This window comes from Fulmarus glacialis, unplaced genomic scaffold (genome assembly GCF_000690835.1).
Source record: "Fulmarus glacialis isolate BGI_N327 unplaced genomic scaffold, ASM69083v1 scaffold17168, whole genome shotgun sequence".
Lineage (NCBI taxonomy): Eukaryota > Metazoa > Chordata > Aves > Procellariiformes > Procellariidae > Fulmarus > Fulmarus glacialis.
Genome location: NW_009230355.1, coordinates 59,294 through 63,134, shown reverse-complemented (window position 1 = coordinate 63,134; position 3,841 = coordinate 59,294). Strand labels below are relative to the sequence as shown.

Genomic DNA, 3,841 nt, shown 5'->3' with positions numbered 1-3,841 from the left:
TGCCCGCTTCTTCCGTAGGAGTTTACACGAAGCCATTTACTGATTGAGCAAAATGCAAAGGGAGGAGGGGAAGCTCAACTTAAACAACAGCAGGCGATGGACTAGGCTGTCATCACCGCCCTCCAGCTCTCAGTGGTGGCTCTGAGCGGAGTCCAGCACTTGCCTTAGCTCTCCATATGCTGGTTAATTAAATCCTTTTGCCGCTGCGCCGTGCGACTCCCCGCGTCCCCCAGGAAGGGCGAGTTGCACACTCCAGCGGTCTCTGCCGATTGCACACACGGGGACACGTGCTGCTGCGCTCCCTGCTAGGAGTGCGAGGGAGGTAAAACATACTGTGTATCGCTTCGATGCACGCTGGGACAGAGCCCCAGTGATTGATTCGCTGCTTCTTCCTGCTTTTAGACACACAATAGCGCAGGCTAACCTCAAACAGGCCAAGTTTTACCCAAAAGCAGATGTGAATGCAATAGTCTTAGAATAGCACCTCAGGGCCAGTCCATACTGCGCTGGTTTAATTAAAGGGCTGCAATTCCCAACCAGACGAGTTAATGGGAAAACAAAGAACCACACAGTCTTCTTCCCCACAAAGTCTCCACTGTCCATAAAGCTGCACTGACCTTAACTAAAAATGGATGCAGAAGTAGCTAAATGAAAGCAACCTTTAAGCATGGATAAGCTCTCATGAGCAAACTCCTTCAGGGCTGTTTCTGGGATTTCCTATACATTAAGCTGGGATAAAGAGGCTATAATCCAGCTCAAGACAATCCATTTTGGTGAGAGACCCCTCTTCAGAGATGTACAAACACCCAGTGCAGGGATGTGGGATCCCAGCTCCGCAGGTACCCGACCGCCCAGTACAGAGAGCGCTCCTTCCAGCACAAACTGCTGCAGCAGCTCTCCGGTTCCGGAGCCACCGGCATTGCTGCATGCAACGGGCAAGATGGGCAGCAGGTACCAACCCCAAACACTAAATCCCCGCAGCGTGGAGAAACGAACGCCGTGCCTCGGATGGGCGAGGGGGCAAGGAGCAAGGGGCTGGGAGGACATCGGTGGTGGGTGGGTTTGCTGCTCCCGCCCCGGGAGCTGTGCCGGGTCCCCGAGCAAGGCTGTTCCCCGGGCAGCGCTGCCGCTCAGCGGCCACCGGCCACACCGCAGCTCCGGGCCCTGGGACAGAAAGGAGGAGATGAGCAGCTACGAGAAACCTAGGAAAAACTGAAGTCTCCTCTCCTTAGCACGGCCATCATTTATTCTGGGAGGGGAGGAGTTGCAGGGAGAAATAAAGCAAAGGCACAAGCCTTGGACTAAGCTGGAAGAATGTGCTTCAACGTCAATGGAGACCTGTGAACGATGGGAGAGTTAAAAGCTGGATAAGGAAAATATGCATTTATATCCGATGCCCACCAGGAGGGTTGGTTAAAGCTTTTATGGCCATGTATTAAACCCTGTTACCAAAAATGATGACCCCAGCCAATGCCTCCTGTTTTGCATGTTCTTGTTAAATCGAGCATATAGTACTCCCTCCACATCTTTAAGACACTGGAGATAGGCAATGCCCTTTTGCTTCCACAAACACACCGGCAGGCTGGTTCCCACAGAGGTTTGGGATATCTGCGTTAAAATCTGAGAGCCAGAAACACGTGGTAACTCCCACCCCACGCTTGCCTAAGTCAGTAGGACTATCTCATATCTGTAATTCAGAAGTTCCCGAAACACATATACATGAAACCAAAGCAAGCTCTTCCCCTCCCCAGAGCCTGACTTTAAAAGGCTAGATCAGCTGCTGGTTTGGGTGCAGTGGTTAGAGATCTACAGAGCAAAAATATCTGCAGCTTCACGCAAGAAGTGCTGCTCAGTACCAATATCACCCTACAGCTGGTCAGAAGTGGAAACTGTGCTACCACTGAGAAATTGCTCACTGATCTCATGCTCGCTTACTGTAGTGTAATCAGAGTAAGAGAAACAGCTCTTTCACTGAGAAGGATCATGATTGAATTTGACCTTGTACAAAACTTTAAAGTTTTTTTCATTACTTGGGATGTTTTGAAAGAAGTATTTTTGTTTCAAAGCTACTTCCTCTCAAGCTCCAGAGATGTGAGGAACACATCAAAAGTTGCAGGCGGCAGGTCGGCTGCGTAAATGAGCACTAGAGTATTTGCATCACACATTCATCGCACCAGGATCCCTTCCCCTAAACTGAGAAACTGAGAAACAAGTGTTTCTCATAAGGATAACCTTTCCTCCCTAAAAATAACATGTTTCAGAAGCTAGTCCCCTGCCCTGAGCAGACTGATGTCGCACACAGCATCTCTCCAGCTCAGCCCACCGGGAAGTTTGGATACAGCCAGCGTGGATTGCCTTTGTGACCTACCCAGAGGTGGTCACCCACCAACCTAAGGAAACCGCCACTTGGTCACTTTATAAAGCCAGGTTAAAGATAGTCTGGCACCTCACACTGAAGACATCGTCTAAATCAGCATACCTGAGGTCATATTGCTCCTTCCCAGGGCAGAAAGTTAAGAGAAATTCAGTACATGCTACTGGAAACACATCTGTAGTTGTTAAGCGCAGGTTTTAGATCTGGTGGACTGATTGCAGATAATAGCTATATGCCTTTCCAGCCAAGGTAAATAATTAAATACTAGCAGACTAGTTCAAAGCACTCGGCAGCTGACCCTCTTGCATCTTCCCCCAATGCAAATTGCCTTACCCCATTCAGCAGAGGAGATCTAAGAGGTTATCCATTTAATCCTACACACAACCTCACACAAAAAGGGATGCTGCTTCCAATAGCTGGAACTCTAATGAAATCTTGCAGGGCTAAACAACAGTGGCAGCAACTGTGGAACTGGTGGTAACAATAGTGACCTTAGGAGAGGAAAGATTTAGATTTCAAGACAAGCAACCTGATCTTTAAAGGATAACTCTGGAAGGTCACTCAAGGGGTTGCACCCAGTGACATCAAGAAGGTTAAGGTGTAAGAAAAGCAAGGTATCTTATTTGCAGAGGTACCTGCTAACGATGCATTGTGAGACTGAGAGGAGGAACAATTAATGAAGTTAATTTTGAAACTTCCCTCTTACACCACCACACGATAAACAAATGCCATGCCCCCCCAGCCCCCCATCACCCCACCCCAGACACAAATCCCTATCCAGGGCTTTCGGTGGCAGGAACTGGAGAAAGCCTCCTCCGGACCCGTCCTATTTTTCTCGTGGCTCTCTCTCCCCCTACCGTCTCCCAGATTTTATTGTATTACGGAAGGATCGCACAAGAAACTCGGTTACAGATGTCCTTTCCTCCATCAACAGTTGCGTGGAGACCCAGGTTTATGTAACACACCTACAACCACTTTTAATGAGTCTCTGCAATATGGCAATTTTGATGGTAATTTAGCAGCATTAACACACTTCGTTTCCAATTTAGAGCCTTTTTAACTGTACTCTCTACCTAGAGCAGAAGTTAACACTCCAGATCATTATAACACCAGCAAGGGCTGAGAAAAGGTGAACTGTCTGAGCAGAGAAGCCATGCTTGTAAACAGCTTTGGTCTCGGTACAAATACACCCTCAGAAACTGGGCAAGTACAGCTTGCTTTGCCAGGGAAATTAAACTCCAGAAGTAAGGCGCTCCTAGCTTTATACTGACCATAGTAAAAGGAAAATAAATAAAAAATGTTGGAGAACTAGCAAGGATGAAGAAAAATGAAAGCAAAGTGATACCTGACCTCCTTGAAATCTCAGAAGTTCAGGTTTTTTTATTGTTTTAATGCCTATCTGGTACAGAGTTACCTCTTACTTGCTGCTCCTGACAAGAGCTCTGTGCAGACAGTAAGAGGACAGCT

The 3,841-nt window shown here is 47.8% G+C and overlaps 1 protein-coding gene across 1 annotated transcript in view; it reads right to left on the bottom strand.

The window, feature by feature from the left end:
- The window catches only part of RNF216 (ring finger protein 216), a 54,550-nt gene that overhangs the window by 6,746 nt on the left and 43,963 nt on the right, over window positions 1–3,841 (bottom strand). The gene's annotated exons all lie outside the window — the stretch shown is intronic.